Here is an 18592-nt window from a genome sequence, read left to right on the forward strand (position 1 = left end):
GCACCAGACTCTAAAGAAGGTGATAGCGAAAGAAACCTATCTGGAAAAGAAGAGAAAAATTCAGCAAAATGTCTAAGGAACTGAACAACACAGTAATGAAGGAAGCAAAAGGGCCTGGACACAGCAGCCGTCGGCCAGACGGGCTTAGCAGGAGCCAGAGTCAAGCTGTCCTGGGCAGCCCACGTGGAAGCCACAGTCCTGGAAGCCAAGGCTGAAGGCACAGTGGCAGTGCGAGCCCAGCAGGACGTCAGGACAACAAGAACAACAAACACAAGAAACATTTTTTAAAAATGAATAAGCACACGGACACTAAAGTAAAATTGAAAAAAAAGCCAAACACACACACAAAACAGAAAAAGAAGTCAAAGAGCAAAGATAAAGAAAAGGAAAAGAGGAAAGATGACCAAAAAAAAAGAAAGAAAGAAAGAAAGAAAGAAAGAAAGAAAGAAAGAAAGAAAGAAAGAAAGAAAGAAAAGAAAGAAAAAGAAAAGAAAAGAAAGAAAGAAAAGAAAGAAAGAAAGAAATCCTTCAGAGTATAAAAGGATGGGTTTTTTTTTAATCGACTTAAGTCATCATACTGAATTTAATGTTACATTGTCAAAGAGAGATTCAAGCCTTATAAGTAATGGAACAAATGGAAAACCTGTCTACACTTAAAACACCACTGCTTGTTATTTGATTTTTATATCACAGCTTTATTAATACAAACTTTTGTACAGAACAGTGAGTTGTGACCATGTGACATGGCAGGTTTTGCCAGGGATGGAGTTTATTACACAATTTTCACTTTTGAATTTTTTTTTAATTCTCTAGCAAAAGTCAGTATCAGTTCTAAAATATCAACAGAATGATATGCCGAATTCATTACAAACCCATTAGGCCGTTTTTAAAATCACAATAATAGTTTTCAGTGAACTTAAGGAAAAAAATACAAAACACAGAGCTACCATTACAGTTAATGATAAGATCAAGAAAAAGGCAAAATTGTCTATCTCATCATTCTATTCAGTATTGTACTAGAGTGCCACATGACAAAACAAAATAGAAATAAATTAGAAAGTTATGGATTAGAAGAAGTAAAACCATTTACAGAAGACATAATAATGTATGTATATATGTAAAAAATCCTAAGAAACATACTATGAAATTACTAAAATAAGAAAATTCACAAACAAACTCTAAAATACAAAGTCAGGGTGTCTGGGTGGCTTGGTTGGTTGGGTGTATAACTTGGTTTCGGCTCAGGTCACGATCTCACAGTGCATGGGTTGAAGCCCCATGTCGAGCTCTGTGCTGACAATGCAGAGCCTGCTTGGGATTCTCTCCCTTTCTCTCTGCCCCTCCCCTCCCTCAAAATAGATAAATAAACCTTAAAAAAGTACAAAGTCAATATATGAATTGTATTCCTAAATATTGACAATAAGTTACCAGAAAACTAAAATTTAAAACATGCGATTTACACAGTAGCATCACAGACCATATAATAATTTGGAAAGAATTTAACAAAACAGGACCACAAGACCTGTGCACAAAAAGACATTGCTAATGAAAGTAAAGAAGACTTAAATAAACAAAGGGATATGCCATGTTCGGAGTTGAAAGCCTCAGTGTAGTGAAGACGTCAGTTCTCTCCAAATTTATCTCCTGATTCAACACAATCCCATTCAAATCCTAGAAGGTTTTTTTGGTAGAAAATGACAAGATTATTCCAAAAGTTTACAAGAGAATGCCAAGAATCTAGAATAGCCAGAACAATTGTAAAAAGAATAACAAAGTAGAACATACACTACCTGATTTCAGGACTTCCTATAAAGCTACAGTAATCAGGATAATATGGTAGACCACTGATTCCCATGAACGTGGGCTCATTGCTGTACCTCATTTGCTGTAAAATGAGTTCCTTGGTCAGAAGTGATGCAAGGCGTAATACCATCATGGTGACTAAGATATTCTGTCAGCACATGCATAATAGTTTTGGAAGAAGTACTGCAGACAAGAAAAGCACATCCATATCCAGAGTATCTATGTCAGTGACATCAAAATCCTATCCTTTGCATGTTGTGGTAGCTCACTTGTTTTCCCAAAGGGTAGTGCTACATGGGGGGCTCAGTGTCGGTCTCTGCTGTTGGAGATTAGGCTTTAGGAAGTAGACAGTCCATGATGTTGAGCTGATGCACAATCTCTGTCACTGCTGTCTTGGCCACTTTGATCTCTGAGGCCTTTGGGCAAGAACAGAGATGCCTGGAAAAGAAGCTAACTGACCCAGAGAATGAATCATTTCATCTGATTATGAAAACCCTTCTCTGCTGCAACTACTCTTGAGTGACCATTGGGATGCAGATCTTCACATTCTGTGGCCATTTAGAGAGGTCCAGCCACACACCTCTTCCCCAGAATGTCTTGTGACCAGTTTTTAATTGTGCCTTCCCAAGTCCCTGACCAGCCAGCAAAACCATTGTAGAGAGTACATGGGGGTTCGTTAAACACTCTCTGCTTTTGCATGTGTTTAAAACTTTGAATAAAAAGCCTTAAAAAATTCTGATGAAAGCTACAGACAACCTCCCCTTATAAATGTACCTAAGAATGTAATAAAATGTCACCTGGCCTCACCAGCCTTCAAAATAAGCCTACAAAATTTCTAGGTAGACCCAACTTATGACTGTAAGACCCACCCACCCATCCCTGCAGCCTAGGAGCACGTTCTCACCCTCACCAAAATGCCATTATTCCACCAAGTCCTCAAAAGCGTTCCACGTATTAGACCACAAGTAAGGCTGAAGCTGACAGCCGTCCCTAAGGCCTCCATGCCTTGGCTCTCCTCTTCCAGTTCCCACCTGTCTACATCTACTGCCCGAGAAGCCACTTAAAGAGGCTTCATCATTGCTGCCATTGACAGAAAGAAAGACAAAGAAACATGTAGGACTCATTCCGAGGTAAAGGAGACTAAAATACGTGACAGCTAATATGACATGTGATCCTGAGTTGAGTCTTAGATGGGGGGGTTGGGGGGGAAGGCTATTGAGTCATTACTGAGAACTGAAATTACAAGACAGACTGTGGATCAGATGATGGTTCATTCACGTTAAATTGGTAGATTGTGATCATTGCACCACAGTTATGTACGAGAATATCCTCACACTTAGGAAATACAGTATTTCCTATTTGAAGTATCTGAGGGTAAAAAAGCAAAGCATATACATTGAAAACTTTCCCCCTTAACCCAGCCTTTCAGCCACATGATTTCCCTCCCAAATGGTAACAAATGTTATCTCGCTTCTGGGTATGTCCTCCCAGAGGTATTTCATGCTTTTGTAAGCCCACACATTTTAATGTCTCCTTTGTACCGAAAGTGGGAGCATTCTCTACATTGGGCTCTGCATTTGACTGTCTTAACAATATGTCTTGGTGATCACTGCATAACAGGACATGAAGTGCCTCCTCATTATTCTTTACAACTGTGTAATATCCCATGGAGAGATGTGTCATGACTTGTTTAAGTAGTTTCTGTTTTACACATATTTGGCTTATTTCCAATCTTTTGCTGTACTTTATTAAGACGAGCAGAATAGCAGCCTTCAAGGGACTCAGGATGATTTGGGAACCTAAGCATATAATAAAAATATGATGTTAATACATCAATAATTTTGTCAGGAGTTATATGTTAAATGACGACTAATGAATGCAAAATTGTAGGTTATAGACTTGCAAATGAATGATTGATGGTTACAAAAAAACAAGGATGTGTATGGGAAGGTCAATGTTAGCAGCCCTGTGTCTTAACCATTAAATGGCTGTGAAAAAGCATTTTAACACAATTGGATTATTTTTTCAGAACTGTGTGAGACGTTGAACCCAATAAATAACAATCAAGAGTAGAAGTAGAGTCACTAGTGGTGTTATTATTGAGACATTAATGAAAGTATTGATAGAAAGAGTAGAACTTTGGGTTCACAAATAAAAGACCCAAAAAATGCAATGTCTTAAGAGTTAAAACAACAAATAAAGTTGCCTTTCACTTTACTGCCAAATAAGGCTATACCGGAAGGAGAGAGAGTTAACTATGAGCCAAGAGTCAGGTGCAGGGTATGAGCGTATGTATCCATAAGTACATATACACTGAGTGTATATTTTGGGGTTGTAGGATTTTTTCATTGTTGTTAATAAATTCTATGTCCACCTTTATCTTCAACACTTTTCCTTAAGTTCTTGAATTGCAAAAGATAGTAACACAATTGAATCTAGCCTTAGACCTTACACCCAGAGCCCGAGCACACATAGGCAACTAATCCTGACCTAAATGCCTCTCTTCTTCCAGGAATCCGAGTCCAGTACCCATCCTTTTCCAACACACTTACCACTTTCTGTTCCATTATAATGACCTTTCATGGCTTTTCACTCCTCCAAATGGATGGGTAACACTTTAAGGGTAGGATCCATATATTTTTTTTTTACTGTTTATTTATTTTTGAGAGAGAGAGACAGAGCACGAGTGGGGGAGGGACAGAGAGAGGGGGGAGACACAGAATCCGAAGCAGGCTCCAGGCTCTGAGCTGTCAGCACAGAGCCCGATGCAGGGCTCAAATCCACGAACTGCGAGATCATGACCTGAGCCGAAGTCAGACACTTAACCGACTGAGCCACCCAGCGCCGCTAGGATCCATATTTTAATCTTTTAGTCTCCAGAGCCTACTGGAGCTGGCATGGCTCCAGCTCCCACCTTCCAGAGACAGTTCAGCAGAGGCTCGATCCCCAGTGTCTACCGCCTGGCGTCGCAGTGATGGTGAGGCAGACCTTGCCACCTGTGTCACCAGTACTAGCACTGATGTCCCGACGAAGCAGTCTGAGCACATGATTCAGGGCATTGGGCCTGAGTTTGGAGCCACCAAGCCTAGTTTCCTGGCTTTATTGGTCAGAATAGCCTAGGCCATTCCAGCAAACAGACCCAACATCTCATCAGCTAACTGCAGCAAGCTTTACTTCCCAGTCACAGGCAGGCCCATGCAGGCTGGACAGCTGGCCTGAGCAGGACAGCTCCAGGTGGGGACGCAAGGCCGGGCAGCTTCACTGGTGTGGCTCTAACCATCTCCGATTCCTCCTCTTTCACATGAGAGTAAAAGCCAAGGATCGGGCACAAAATTTTAGAGCCGGGCCTGGAAATGCCAGATATCATTTCCTGCCATGTTCCACTGGCCTGACTGAAAGGTGAGCGGAGAAACTTCGCCTTCCTGTAGGCGGAGAACAAGAAATGAGATGGGCAGCGTCCAGCCGGAATCCACCTTCTCCGAGATTTCGTGAGCCATCTTTGACCGCTTCAGAAATCCAGCTTCTAATTACCCCAGCCAGGGACAGTTCCTACGTCTGCACTGAAACTCCTGACCAATGTCCAAACTGGAGACACAAGAGAACGCAGAGGTCAAAGAGCGCACACCTGAGCTCAAACTCTGGGCTCCTGCCCCACCAAACCGTGTGAGGTTTGGCAAGCAACTAGGTCTCCTCCTCTTTGAATTCCAGACCCTAGAGTATCTGCCTTATGAAGCTGCTGTAAGTTAACGAGGGGCGGTGCGTACATAATGTTACCAAGTATTCATCTTCCCCAAAGTATCCAACCCTCAATCACTTCCCAGGACCAGGTACTCATGAAGACTTGAATGAATGACAAAACTACTGATTGTAGAGCACTGGGCCAAGGAAGGGGCCTTAAAGGAAAATGAGTTTCTCTAGAAAGGAGGGCTGTGTTATCCTTGAATTAATGAGAGCTGAGCCCCACAGAAAGGGCTTTCCAAGAACCTGGGTGTCCCTGTCACGTGCTCCAGGGAGTCTTGTAGCCTGAACCCAGCCAAATTTCTCCTTTAAAGTGACAACTTTGGGCATGTGTCTGTGCCAGGCATCCAGCTCTAGAGTGTGGGTGGAGTGGGCAATCCTGTGCGAGCCATGCCTGTGCGGAGAGAGCAAGTGCCACTGGCCAGCACATACCAGGCAGGGTCTAGGCTTGGGCTTAGGGAGGCCAGAGGGAGGATGGCCACTCTGACATCCCAGGTCAGGCCCAAGATCTTCCTCTAAAGTGTAACATTCCTGGACTCACTGAGAGGACAGGCGGGGGGTATTGGTTCCACAGTAGCCACGGACGGGCCCGCACTTACTCCTGTGTTTCCCAATGATGCTTGCTGAGGCTATGAAAATCCTAGCCCTAGTTTCTCCACCAACACTTCCTCTACTAACACAGAGACAGCACTACAAAAGAGGCAGTTTCCTGTGCCAGAGTCCAACAGGCCTGGGCCCCCGGGCTCACTGTGCTTCCACAGAGGAGGACACAGCAATGGTGGGGAATAGTCTCTCCTCAGGACAGGTGTTAGATTTCCAGAGGGATAAGTCCTCCCCCTGCAACGTGGCCTTTCCAGCCAAAAACAGCTCCAGGAAATGAGTACATTTTCAGGCAGAGTCCTCTTTCTCTGCAGAAAGATTTTCCAGATGTGAAAGGATGGAGGTGCACGTCTTCTGAAAGGGTAATAGCCCAAGTTCTCCCTAAAATAACGGCAGCATACAGCAGAAAAACAGTGCACACAGTCAGGGGAAGAAGTGGGGGTATGGACACGGGACTAGACAACACAGCTGGGGAAACGCACATGGACCCTCTCAGCATCAGGCATCCTTTCAACCAGCTGGGCCAAGGGCGTAGTGACCATGCACTACAAATATCAGGATATTGAAGCTGCAACAGGCCAGCCCTGGGGGGTCTGAATCTGATTTCATCATTTACAAGTCCCAGAGCCTTCATCCATGTTGCCTTGGTCCATGATAATTGTCTGAGCCTCAGTTTGTCAACTAGAGATAAAATTCCTTGCCCAGACTACTTTACAGGGTTCTCCTAATGAACTAAAAACAAAAAGCCCATGCAAACTCTTGATAACCCCAAAAGAGTTGTTTTAAAACAAAGCACAGTTATCATTGTAGTTGTTAAGCTAAATGTCAGCTCTCCACAACCCTACCATCCAGTTGCAGAAACAAATCAAAATACATGAAGCAGTGAAAGTAGCAAACCATGATGGTCTGCATTTAGCACAAAATGGTGTTATCAAAATTACAAGCAGTAAGTTTTCAGAAAAAGAGACAGGGGTAGAATGAATGGGACAGAACAAATTTCATGGAGGTGGTAATAAGAACTGAAGTGAGTCCCGGAAAAGGAGAAGGTTGTGGACAAACTTGCAGAAGAGGGAAAGCTTTAATTGTGTGGGTGTGTGTTGAAGTACAAACACTCAGCTAGGACATGCACCATGCAAGCCTAGAGACACATAGTCAAGACTACGGAAGGTGGGAAATAGGTCTAAGGCAGGGCTTGGCAAGCTATAGTCCCACAAGCCATTTTGTGTGTGTGTGTGTGTGTGTGTGTGTGTGTGTGTGCGCGTGCGCGCACGCGTGTGCACGCAAAAACTGACAATACCGAATGCTGGTGAGGATGTGAAGCAGCAGGAACTCTCATTCTTGCTGGAAGGAATGCCAAATGGTATAGCCACTTTGGAAGACAGTTTGGTGGTTTCCAACAAAATGAAACATACTCATACTATACGATCCGCAATGACACTCCTACCAAAGGAGTTGAAAACTTATGTTCACACAAGACCCTGCACACAGATATTTACAGCAGCTTTATTCATAATTGCCAAAGCTTGGAAGCAACCAAGATGTCTTTCAGTAGATGAATGGATAAATAAACTGTGGTACATCTAGCAAAGGGATATTATTTAGTGCTAAAGAGAAATGAGCTATTCAACTATGAACAGACATGGAGGAAAACTTAAATGAATATTATAACTTAAAGAAGCCAGTCTGAAAGGTTACATATTCTATGATTCCAACTGTATGACCTTATGGGAGAGGCAAAACTATGGAGACAGTAAAAAGATCAGTGGTTTCCGGGGGTTAGTGGGGAGGGAATAATGAATAGGTGAAGCACAGAAGCTTTTGAGGGCAGAGCAACTAGTCTGTGTGGTAACATAATGGTGCATACAGGTCATTATACGTTTGTCCAAACCCATAGAATGTAAGACACCAAGAGTGAGCCCTAATGTAAACTATGGACCTTGGGTGATTATGATTTACCATTGTAGGTTCATCAGTCGTCTCAAATGTACCATCCTGGTGGGGTATGCTGATAATGGGGGAGGCTATGCACATGTGGATACACAGATGATCTACGGAAAATCTCTGTACTTTCTGCTCCATTTTGCTGTGAACCTAAAACACTCTAAAAAATAGTCTCCTTTTAAAATGTTACAAAGAAGAAGAAAAAAGAGAACAAATGATATAGACCTTATACGTTCCACAAAGCCTAAAGTATTTAGTATCTGGCCCTATGCAAAGTTTGCTGGTCTCTGATCCAAAGGATAAACATCTAGGCTGAATTACAATGAAAATACAATGAAAAACATAACTGAATTTGTGTTCTGCAGCTAAAGCAGTGCTAATGTTGCAGGATTTTTTACCACAATACCCGAGATTCGTTGTCTCGCCACTTCGAAGAATGAAGAAGTGGACACAAGATGAGCAGCAGGCAAAAGCTTATTAGAGTAGAAGATTAGGAAGGAAGGAGAGTAGGAGAGCTCTCTTTACAGAGAGGGGACTTTCAAAAGTGAACGCCTGCCGACAACAGGCAAGGCCTTTGTTTGATAAGGTTCTGGTCACCCTAACCCTTCCTTTCCCCCTTGTTCCTTCTCAGGTTTTATCTGTATTGGCTGGATAACTCTAGGTGCTGGGTTGTCCATTCCTGATTGGCTCGTTTCTATTGTATGAGGGGTGGTCTATGACCATACCAGTTCCTCATGGGTCATAGGTTTTAGAGCCTACTTATTTTTAGTCAGGTCTTTTGTCAAATTCCTGAAGAAATCCTGGTAGGGAGTCACCTGAGGGAGTTTGCTGTGGTCAGACACTCCCAACATTGTTCCATAATGTATCTTTCCCCACCCAGGGACATCAGGTCCTAATCCTTTCCTTCTCTGCCTATTTCATCCTATTTTTTTCCTATCATACTAATAGGGAAAAAGAGGGAAAGCTTCAAATCAATACAATAGTCTGATGTCCCACAATAGGAAACGAGGAAAGGAATGTTTTTCGTCTCAATGCCCAGGATTTGTTGTCTTGAAGCTTTGAAGAGTGAAGAGAAGGACACAAAATAAAACAAGCAGCAGGCAAAAGTTTATTAGAGTGTGAGATCAGAAAGTAAGAATAGTATGAAAGCTCTCTTTACAGAGAGGGCGCATTCGAAAGTGAATGTCCGCAACGATAGGCAAGGGGCTTTTGTTTTATAGGGTTTGGGCGGGTCCCTTCCCTTCTGCCTTGGTTCTTCTCAGGTTCTACCCCTACTGGCTAGGTAATTCTAAATGCCTAGTCGTTCCTTTTTGATTGGCTCATTTCCATTGTACGAGGGGTGGTCTATGGCCATTCCTTGTGGGTCCTACCTTTTATGGTCTGCTACATATTTTTTAGTCAGGTCTTTGGTCAAATTCCTGAGGGAAACCTGAGGGGGAGTAGGTGCTGTCACATTCTTAAGAAGAACTTTACGCCTGAAGGAGTTTGCTCCAAGTCTGACATTCCCAGAAGAAATGTTTTAAAATATGTGTTTTTCCCCACCCAGGGATCTTCAGGCCTTAGCCTCTCCCTTTCTGCTTACTGAGTCCTATCTTGCCCTATCATAGTAATAGCAGAAATAAATGAAATTTCTATTATATATATTTAAGATGTATATCTATGAAAAAATGTTAGCTAAATCCAGCAACATTATAATTTCCAAAAAAGTATCTATGAAAAGGATCTATGAAAAAAATTTTAGAATAAATCCAGTAAAATTGTAGGATACAAAATAAATATAGAGAATCAGCTGCATTTCTATGCACTAAGAATGCACGACTGGAAAAAAGAAACTAAGTAAATATGCTCATTTATAATAGCATAAAAATAATAATTAGGGACAAATTTAAACAAGAAGGTAAAAGACATATACTATAAGACCTAAGAAAACTAGAAGACATTGATGAAAGAAATCAAGTAAGACACAAATAAATGGAAAGATATCCTACATTCATGGATTGGCAGAGTTAATATTGTTAAAATATACATACTAACCAAAGCAATCCACAGATTCAATGCAACCCCTATCAAAATTCCACAGGCATTTTTCACAAAAATAGAAAAAATAATTCTCAAATGTGTGTGGAACCACAAGAGACCCCAAAGAGCCAAAGCAATTTTGAGAAAAAAAGCAAAGCCAGAGGCATCACACTTCCTGACTTCAAACTATATTACAAAGCTATAGTAATCAAAACAGTATAGTACACATAGGCCAGTGAAACAGAATAGAGAACCCAGATACAAACCCAACTGTATATACGGGTAACTGATCTTTGAAAAGTACACCAAAAATGCACAATGAGAGAATAATCTCTTCAACAAATGGTGTTGGAAAAACTGGTTATCCACATGCAAAAGAATTAAACCAAATCCCTGTCTTGCACCATACACAAAAATTAACTTGAAATGGATTAAAGACTTAAACATACAGCCTGAATCTGTAAAACTCCTAGAACATAAGGAAAAACTCCCTGGCATTGCCTTGGCAATGATTTTTTGGATATGAAGTCAAAAGCAAAGATAACAAAAGCAAAGATAAGCAAGTGGGACTACATCTAACTAAAAAGCTTCCACAGGGCCCCTGGGTGGCTCAGTCAGTTAAGTGTCCAATTTTGGACATGGTTCAGGTCATGATCCCATGGCTCATGAGTTCAAGCCCTGGGTCAGGCTCTGTGCTGACAGCTCAGAGCCTGCAGCCTGCTTCAGATTCTGTGTCTCCCTCTCTCTCTGCCCTTCCCCTGCTTGCTGCTTGCTCTGTCTCTCTCTCTCTCTCTCAAAAATAAACAAACATTAAGAAGCTTCCACACAGCAAAGAAAAATAATCAACAAAATCAAAAGGCAACTATGGATGAGAGAATTTGCAGACTACATATCTGAGAAGGGTTAGTATCCAAAATATATAAAGAATTCAATAGCAAAAAAGCTCAGATAATCTAATTTTAAAATGGGCAAAGGCCCTGAATAGACATTTTTCCAAAGAAGATATACAAATGGCCAGCAGACACAAAAAAGGTGCTCAACATCACTAATCACAGAAATGCAAATCAAAACCACCAATGAGATATCACCTCACGTCCATTAGGATGGCATTTACCAAAATGACAAGAGATAAGTATTAGGGAGGATATGGATAAAAAGGAAACCTTGGGTACTGCTGGTAGGAATTTAAATTTGTACCGCCATGACAAAAATAGTATGAAGATTCCAAAAAAGCAAAACTACCATATGGTCCAGCAATTCCACTTCTAGGTATGTACCTGAAGGAAACAAAATCAGTATCTTAAGGAGATATATGCACTCCCATGTCCATTGCAATATTACGCACAATAGCCAAGATGTGGAAATTCTCTGTCCATCAAGGGATGAACCAGAAAAAAGAGATGTGAGATTTTATATGATGGACTATTATTTACCCACGAGAAAGGAGGAAATTTTACCATTTGCAACAAGATGAATGAATCTAGAGGACTTAATGGGCCAGACAGAGAAAGAAAAATACTATACGAACTCATACATGTGGAATCTTAAAAATACAAAAATAGAAGTCAAACCCATAGAAACAGGTTGTAAAATGGTGGTTACTAGGGGCTGAAAAGTGGGGGAGATGGGGAAATATTGAGTCAAATTTACAAGACTTCAGTTATAAGATGCATAAGCTCGGAGGATCTAATACACAGCATTGTGACTATAGTTAATATACTGTGTTATGTACTTGAAATTTGCTAGGAGAGAAGATCTTAGGTGTTCTTACCACACACACACACACACACACACACACACACACACACACACACAAAAGGTAACTGTGAGGTGATGGATGTGTTAACTTGATGTGTCAATCACTTCACAAAGCTTACATATGTCAAATCATCACATTGCATACTTTAAATATATACAATTTTAGTTGTCAATTATACTCAATAAAGCTAAAAAATAAAAGAATACCTAAAAAAGAAAACTATGAAAGATTGATTGTTTTTCCCTAAGTTCAGGCGCAGGACAAAAATGTCTGCTTTCACCACTGACAGTCAACATAATGCTAGAAGTTCTAGCCAGTGTAATAGCATAAAGAAAAGGAAATAAAAGACAAAGATTGTTTAAAATTTTTTTAAGTTTATTTATTTTGAGAGAGTGTGTGTGTGAGTGGGGGAGGGGTCAGAGAGGAGCAGAGAGAATTCCAAGCAGGCTCTGTGCCACCAACACAGAACCTGATGTGGGACTCAAACTCACTAACTGCAAGATCATGACCTGAGCCAAAACCACGAGTTGGGTGCTTAACCAACTGAGCCACCCAGGCACCCCAAAAGATTTTTTTTAAGACAGAAATTTGTCGTATTTGCACATGACATAATAAACCTTAAAGAAAACCCCAAGGAATACACCAAAACAAAACAAAACAAAAAATAATACCCAACTCTGAGAACTGATATTAAGGTTATAAGATAAAAGTTCCATACATATGAAAATTAATTGCATTACTATATAACCGTGGGAAGTGAAATAAAAATATAGTACCATTTGTAGTTGGGGAAAGTTTCACTTAGGTGTAAATATAACAAAATGTGTACAGGACTGAATGCAAAACATCACAAAATGCTGATGAAAAAAATTAAGGAAGTTCGGACTAAATGCAGAGATATTCCTGGATTAGTACACTCAACATAATGTCAGTACATATATATGTTTACTGCAATTCCTATCAAAATCCCAGAAAGATTTTTTTTTCAGATATAGGCAAGATTATTCTAAAATTTATATGGAAAGACAAAAGAAAATTGGAATTGCTAAAACAGTTTTGAAAATGAGAAAAAAAGTAGAAGAAATCACTACTCAATTCCAAGACTTACTACATAGCTATGGTAATCAAGACTGTGTGATATTGAGAATGAGAGACACAATAGATCAGTGCAACACAACAGAGGACCCAGAAATGGCCCCATAGAAGTACAGCCAATTGAATTTTTTTTAAGTAAAAAAGGAATCCAATGCAGGAATGATGGTCTTTTCAACAAATTGTAGAACAACTTGACACCCAGAGGCAAAAACAAAGAAAAAAAAAGAAAGAAAGAAAAAAACAAAAACAAAAAAACAACCTTTGACCTGAACATCAAACCTTATATAAAAATTAACTCCAATTGGGTCATAGATTTAAATGTAAAACTGTAAAACTTCTAAAGACTTCTATAAGAAGTTTTTATTTATTTTTGAGGGAGAGAGAGACAGAGAATGAGTTGGGGAGGGGCAGAGAGAGAGGGAGACACAGAATCCGAAGCAAGCTCCAGGCTCTGAGCTATCATCACAGAGACCAATGTGGGGCCTGAACTTGTGAACCATGAGATCATGACCTGAGCTGAAGTCAGATGCTTAACTGACTGAGCCACCCAGGTACCCCTCAACCATCAGTATCTTAACTGCCTTCCAGAACAAAGCCAACACTCTTAAATCCAATACAACAAAATATAGCACAACAAATGTAAGATGAAAAATATCCTGCCCAATAAAAAACTACTGGGTATAAAAAGGAAAGAAAGTGCTACCCATAACTGGGGTGGGGGGTTGGGGGGAGGAAGCTAGTGAGGAAAAAAAAAATCCAAATCACATATATGATGGGAGCATATCAAAGTGATAAGAGCCAACTTGAAGAAGAACCCAGTGACTAGGTCAGGATCAATTTAAACAATATAATGATAGCGATGGATTACAACATATAGACTAAAATAAATATCCATGATTCCACACTAGCATAAATGAATAAATAGAAGAGAAAGATTGGCTCTTCCTGTCTTCAAAATTCCAATTTGTAAATGTAGAAGAAATTACGGAAATTAAAAAAATCACCACTTGGGAAATATCACAGTAATAATTATTGCTGGCAAGAATTTTTAGTGAATGTGAAAATCAGTGGGTGAATGCTAAAAGTTAACACGATGAGTAGTAAGACATACTGATATCTTGTACCTCTTTGACAAAATACAGGCAGAGGGCACAACATGACTTCTGTGGTGTTGTCACCAAGCTACATAACTTCAACCCTAATCATGAGAAAATATCAGACAAAGCCTGATAAGTGTCAGAGTCATGAGCTGTCTCAAATTGGAAGAGACTAAGGAAACATGATAGCGGAATGCAAAGTGGGATCCCGGATTGGATCGTGGACCAAAAACATAACTTTAGAGGGGTGATTGGCAAAATTTGAATAAGGTCTGTAGATTCATAAATAATACTGAATCGATGTTAATTTCCTGGTTTAGATCATTGTGCTGTGGTTATGTGAGATGTTACAAAAGTCTCAGAGCCATCATCACACAGAATGGTGAAAGATCAGATGACTTCTCCTTTAAGATCAGCAGAATGTCCTTACCAGTTTTATTCAACATTTTACTGAATGCCCTATTCATTACAATAAGATAAGAAAAATAAAAAGATATACAGATTAGAGAGGAAGAGTTGTCTTTATTCATCATTAGCATGCTCGTACACACAGAAAATCCCTAAGAATGTATCACAAATCTACTGAAATTAATGAGTTTCGCAGGGTTGCAAGATACAAGATCAACATACAAAATATATTGTATTTCCATATATTACATATCAGCAACAAACAACTGGAAAATGACACAAGAGTGTGGCAAAAAATGAAATATTTAGGAATACATTAAAATATAGGCAGGATCTAAACACTAAAAACCTACAAAACATTCCTAAAAAAGACTTGAAGAGATATACCACATTTATGGACTAAAAGACTAAACACTAGTGGTGCCTGGTTGGTTCAGGCGGTTAAACATCTGACTCTTGATTTTGGCTCAGGTCATGATGTCATGGTTTGTGGGATCGAGCCCCATGTTGAGCTCTGCACTGACAGTGCAGAACTTGCTTGGGATTCACTCTCTCCCTCACTCTCTGCATCTCCCTGTTCACACGCATGCTCTCTCTCTCAAAACAAGTAAACATCTTTTTTTTAATGTTTATTTTTGAGAGAGAGAGAGAAGAGAGAGAGTGCAAGCAGGGAAGGGGGAGAGCGAGAGGGAGACCCAGAATCTGGAGCAGGCTCCAGGCTCCGAGCTGCCAGCACAGAGCCCAATGCAGGGCTGGAACTCACAAACTGCAAGATCATGTCCTAAGCTGAAGTCAGACACTTAACCTACTGACCCACCCAGGCAGCCCAATAAACATTTTTTTAAAAATACTAAGTACTATTAAGATGTCAATTTTCCCCAAACTGATCTACAGATCCAATGTGATACCTATCATTATCCCAGCAGCCCGTTTGTAGAAATTGAGAAGCTGACTCAAATTTATATGGAAATGCAAAGGGCCTATAATAGGTCCTGAATTTGTTTTAACATAAAGCTAAAGTAATCAGCAGAATGGGGTATTGGCTTAAAGTTAGCCACACAGATTGATGGAATATTAAGTCCAGAAGCGGACTCCTTTATATATGGTCAGCTGACTTTCAACAAAGATGCCAAGATAATTCAATGGAAGAAAGAGGAGTCTTTTCAATAAATGATGCTGTAACAACTAGATACCCTTATCTAGTCGGGTTAAAAAAAAAAAATCTCAACTGTTACCTCACACCACATCCAAAAATTAACTTTGGCTAGATTACAGAATGTTTATAACAACTTTCCTCATAATAGCCAAAATTTGGTAACAAAACAAGTAAACAGATAAATTCTTGTGTATCCAAACAATGGACTATTACTCAGCAAGAGAAAGGAACTAGTGGTAAATGCAACAACACAAGTGAAACTCAAGACCATCATGCTGAGCAAAAGAAGTCAGACACAAAAGAGAACATACCATATAATTCTATTTATACGAAGCTCTAGAAAAGGTTAAAGCTCACTGACTGTATCAGAGAGCAGGTCAGTACAGCTGGGGCTGCTTGGTGGGCATTAACTGCAAAGGGACATGAGGAAAATGTCCTTTATCTGGACTGTGATGATTACAAAAACATAAACGTCTGTCAAAGCTCTTCGAACTACAGATTTTATTTTATTTTATTTTATTTTATTTTTTTAAAGACAAACAGGGAGACAGAGCACAAGCAGGGTTGGAACAGAGAGAGAGGGGGGAGACACACAATCTGAAGCAGGCTCCGGGCTCTGAGCTGTCAGCACAGAGCCCGACACAGGGCTTGAACTCATGAACTGTGAGATTATGACCTGATCCCAAGTTAGACGCTTAGCCTACTGAGCCACTCAGGCGTCCCATGAACTACAGGTTTTAAATGAGCAGATTTTATTGTATGTGAATTATACCTCAATAAAGTTGATTTTTTAAATTATATTTTGAAGGTTTTTATTTCTTCATTTATTTTGAGAGAGAGAGTGCACAAGTGGGTAGAGGCAGAAAGAAAAGGGGAGAGAGAGAGAATCTGAAGCAGTCTTCACGCTGTTAGCATGGAGACCCACAGGGGGCTCTAACTCACAAACTGTAAGATCATGACCCGGGCCGAAATCAAGAGTCAGGTGCTCAACCGACTGAGCCACCCAGATGCCCCAATAAAGTTGATCGTTAAAAATTAACTGTATATATTACAATCCCCGTATCTGTGGTCCTCAAAATGTCAGTAGATTTTTCTTCTGGATCAGAATCATGCCATGTTTGATAATCTGGTAAAAGCCCTGAGCTGCCCCCCGCCCAGCATTTCCAGTTGAGGGCTGGAGTTGCCACTGGAGCTTATCATGGCAGAGAGTGTGATATCCTCTCTTCCGAGATAGGATGTCTGGGCTTTAATCCCAATTTAAGCCCCAACTTAAGCGACAGATCAAGCCACGCCCCTGGTCTCAGAAATGCAGTTAAATATTTGCTGCCCTGTCAACCTTTCCAGCTGGTGAGGACCAACGGAAAGTTCCTTTATGAGTAACTGTCATCAGCGTTGACAGTTGGTAGGCTTAGCCCAGCCCATGTTGCCAGGACAACCAGGCCATGTCCCAGAAGCCCTCAGGTGTGCTGCTCCCCTCCCTGAGGCAGGACAAGGCTTGAGGAGAAAGTGAAGGGGAGGAGTCCGTCCCTTCAAGGGTTTAGGGAGCCAAGCTCTAGCACACAGTCCCATAAATGCAGGAGCCTCCTGAAGCTGTCTTTCAGAAGTTGGGTCACAAGGAGGCCTCAGAGCTGTTGCCAGGCCTGGGAAGGAGCTGCCATCAGAGGCAACCGCTAAGGAGAAAGTCCTTCTGTCGCTCAGTCCTGAACGGAAGAAGGCTTTGCCACCATGGGTCCCCAGGGAGGGGTGGGGGGTGGGCCCCAGTGTCTCACAGAAGAGCAGATGGAATGTCCTGGGGAATGGAGAATGGAGGTTGAGCAGAAGCTTCAAACGGACCTATACAGATATATTCAAATACAAGAGAACCAAAGCTTGTTAGCACAAAAGGGGGGTGGAGGGTGGGAGTCAGGTGGTGGAGAGGGAGTTAGAGAAATAATGATCCCAAAGAATCAGCCTCAAGAGGCCGGAGTAACTGTGCACGAAAGCGGCTCTGAGCTTCTCAGCAGCAAACACGGAGAAGGGGGCAGATGGGTGACATCAGACACTTGGACTAGTGGAAGGCACATGGGTACTGATTTTTTTGGGAAGGAAAACTGCTTTCCTGACTCTTGAGCAAGGCAGCAAGCCAGAGCTTCTCATATTTCCTTACACTTGAGATAGGGATTCAGTATCCATAGCAAAGGAAACTCTTCATTCAAAGAGAGGACAGTGAGGGGTTCCAAATCAAGAAAAAGGAGGAACGGTTTAGTTCAAAAGGTAGGAGGAGGTTGACCGGAGGCTATTACCTTGAAGCTAATGAAGCCTGATTTCAGGACCCCACACTCACAGGACCTCTCCTCCAGTTCTCTCCCTTTTTTCTGCCCATCTAGGGAAAATTGTATAAATTTGATTTTCTGCTTTTACTGATTTTACAAACTCAAATCAGTTCGTGGGCACAGATGGAAATTTATATTAGAAACAAAAGCAAAAGCAGTAAGTGCTGTCCTAAAAGCACTGCACGTTGGAAAGTTAGCCTGGGAAGCATCTGGACCTCTTTTCAGACCATAGATTACTGGAGAAGACAGGAAGAGCTGGCTGGCAGGACCAGGAGCACAAGAAATACCTCATTGGAGGGGTCCAAGGGTGGAGGGTGGGTCAGCCACCAGGACTAAGCTTAGCCTCCCCCACTTCCTGTTAGTCTTGAGGCCTGGTTGCTGCTCTCTCCCCTCCCAGCATAACCAGGATGCCCCGCTAGGATGCGGGGATAGTGGGCTAAGTGCCAGGCACGGGAGCACTCTTTTACTTCTCTTGGGGTATTTACCTAAGTGCTTCCTTTCACAGCCCTCTGGACTTAATCCTCCCAGTAATATGTGCCTTGATGCCAAGGCTAAAATCCTCCACAGCTCTCTGCTCCATCCAGGAGCTCCTAAGGTTTGCGCAGAGTACCTGGCAACATGCTCTTGGGGATTTGGTCTGAATGGAAGTAAAGAACACAGGAGC

General features: G+C 41.3%; 1 long non-coding RNA gene across 1 annotated transcript; it reads right to left on the bottom strand.

Moving 5' to 3' along the window:
* Positions 1–674: 674 nt before the first annotated feature.
* On the bottom strand, positions 675–2675 carry LOC123380809. The gene is made up of 2 exons (XR_006587024.1): positions 1791–2675; positions 675–1671 (listed from the first exon to the last, which is right to left on the bottom strand). It is a non-coding gene; the product is annotated as an uncharacterized LOC123380809 (long non-coding RNA).
* Between the last annotated feature and the right edge of the window lie 15917 nt (positions 2676–18592).

The sequence above is a fragment of the Felis catus genome, chromosome D2 (assembly GCF_018350175.1).
Source record: "Felis catus isolate Fca126 chromosome D2, F.catus_Fca126_mat1.0, whole genome shotgun sequence".
Classification (NCBI taxonomy): domain Eukaryota; kingdom Metazoa; phylum Chordata; class Mammalia; order Carnivora; family Felidae; genus Felis; species Felis catus.